The sequence below is a fragment of the Alosa pseudoharengus genome, unplaced genomic scaffold (genome assembly GCF_046254945.1).
Source record: "Alosa pseudoharengus isolate Yale_2024_CS ecotype anadromous, Long Island Sound unplaced genomic scaffold, YU_APseudo_1.1 YU_APseudo_1.1_scf_24, whole genome shotgun sequence".
Lineage (NCBI taxonomy): Eukaryota > Metazoa > Chordata > Actinopteri > Clupeiformes > Clupeidae > Alosa > Alosa pseudoharengus.
In genome coordinates this window covers 2,432,674-2,435,173 of record NW_027468689.1, presented here as the reverse complement: position 1 = coordinate 2,435,173, position 2,500 = coordinate 2,432,674, and the positions used below count along the sequence as shown (strand labels likewise).

Genomic DNA, 2,500 nt, shown 5'->3' with positions numbered 1-2,500 from the left:
ATTTCCTACAGGACTGATAAAGTAGAACTCAATAACTTAGTATTCGTTCACTCCCTCACTTGTGCACGTCCTCCCTCAACTGGTACACACAAGCACTCTCTCCCTCTTTCTTCTCTTTGCTCTCTGAGAGAAAGTGGAATAGAACATTACGCCAAGTATTCCAATATGTGGTTTAACGTTCTGCATTACGTCCAATATTCCAATATGTGGTTTAACGTTCTGCATTACGTCCAATATTACAATATGTGGTTTAACATTCTGCATTACGTCCAATATTTCAATATGTGGTTTAACGTTCTGCATTACGTCCAATATTACAATATGTGGTTTAACGTTCTGCATTACGTCCAATATTACAATATGTGGTTTAACGTTCTGCATTACGTCCAATATTCCAATATGTGGTTTAACGTTCTGCATTATGCCCAGTATTACAATATGTGGTTTAACGTTCTGCATTTCTCATTAGTGGGTCACTTTGATACTAAAAGTATGATTCTACAATGACTGTATGATATCTGTACTGTCCCTGCGTATATCTGTGTGTGACTGTATTTAGAGATAAGCGGGAATATTATGACTTTGCAGTGTTTCACTGTTCTGCATGGCTGCGTCAGTAGCTATCTGCTCCGGATTGCCAGGTTGCCACTAATCAGAGTCTGATTCAGTGTAGTCCACGTGAGATGGGATGACCAATGCCATCTCCCGTCAGCCTGGAAGGATACTTAAAGGAATACGCCACCCCTAGATGAAATTGGGTCACTCCCCGCAGTCCCTAGAGGTGGATGAGTGAGCCGAAGCGTTTTATAGCCGAGGGTTTACAGATGCTGCGTGATGTCTTTGCGCCTGGCAGCGGTGCTTTGCCGGTGCTATGCCCAAAAATAGTTCCAAATCTAAATTCGTCTAGTAAATCCCTTCGTGTTAATTTGCATTGATATTTGTACTCGATGTGAATGTACAGGTTACGAGAAATAATTATAAAAAATCTTGAGTTATTTGATTCACTTTTGCAACGACATGCTAGCTGGAATCGCCAGATTACAGCGACTACGCTAAGCTAAAGCTAACCGGGCCATTTCTAGATTAGGACAATGGCTGGGTCGGCTATAAAACGCTTTGGCTCACTCATCCACCTCTAGGGACTGCGGGGAGTGACCCAATTTCACCTAGGGGTGGCGTATTCCTTTAAACCCTAAATATTTCCTTGTCTAGTGAGAGGAGCTGATGGATCTTTAGGTGAAGTCATGCTGTCTCTCCCTTGATGCGCATCATTGTAAATAAACTCTGTTCCTGATTTTTAATACTATTGGTCTGACTGGGTCTCTATTAAATCTATGGTATCAAAATTACCATCATCTCTCACTCACTCTTTCCATCCTGTCCTCCATTCAATCCTTCATACTTTCTGCCTCCATCTTCCACTTATTTACTGATTCACTCACTTCCTGCTACACATAATGCTCCCTCCCTCTCTCCATATATATATATATATAATATACTGTATATATCTATGCCTCTCTTACTCACACACACTCCCATGTAGCCTTCTCCCTCTCAGATTCAGTCATCCCCCCCCACCTCCCCCTTGTGCCCACACTCTCCATGGAATGCGGAACCGCACCTGTAGGCCAGGTAGGACCCTGGCCCTGGCCCTACCTGTGTTTGATCACACATGAAAGAGCAACCTCCTGTCTCTAAATGCTTTTGAACTTTGAAATCGGAATCCATCTGTAGCCACAGACAGAGCCGCATTAAAACTTCATGAAGAAGTTCTTTAAATCTTCCTTTAAAGGAACCAAGGCGGGTTTAATGTATCCTTATGAATTCTATAGGATGGGACCTCTTAATAACTTAACAGCTGTATTATAACAGTAATGTATGTAGAGCAGGTGTGGGCAAACCTTTTGGCTCAAGGGCCACATTGACCAGGGGTGGACAAACCTTTTGGCTCAAGGGCCACATTGACCAGGGGTGGACAAACCTTTTGGCTCAAGGGCCACATTGGGTTTTTAAAATGGCCCGGTGGGCCGCAGCACCCACAAAGCATTTGTAAAATTTTCAGTTGTTTTCAAATCTTGTAGTGTGTGCGTGTTTCGGATCAAAGAGAAGATTGTCGGCTGAGATTGTCTTTAAAATTAGATACCACCCGATTTTTAAAATCGTAAAAGATCTTAAAATCCTGTAGTGTGAGATAGGCATTACTTAACACCAAAGATTCTAGAACAGAGCTCTGTTCTAGAATCTTTGCTCAACACTATCACTATGTTTTCATCACAGCAGTTGCATAGTTTACAGCTGAAAAAGAAACATACATTTCCGCGTGCACAACGTCTATTCATTTTTATATGCCAATACATTTGAATTCAGGCAACCACATGCAAATGTAACATCCTGTTATCATCCTGCACAATCATTCAGTAATCAATTAGGGGGCTTAGTTCAGTGCCGGTGTGTGTCTGTGTGTGTGTGTGTGTGTCTGTGTGCATGCGTGTGTGTGTAT

General features: G+C 42.2%; 1 protein-coding gene across 1 annotated transcript in view; it reads right to left on the bottom strand.

The window, feature by feature from the left end:
• The window catches only part of gpr155b (G protein-coupled receptor 155b), an 18,978-nt gene that overhangs the window by 11,686 nt on the left and 4,792 nt on the right, over positions 1 to 2,500 (bottom strand). The gene's annotated exons all lie outside the window — the stretch shown is intronic.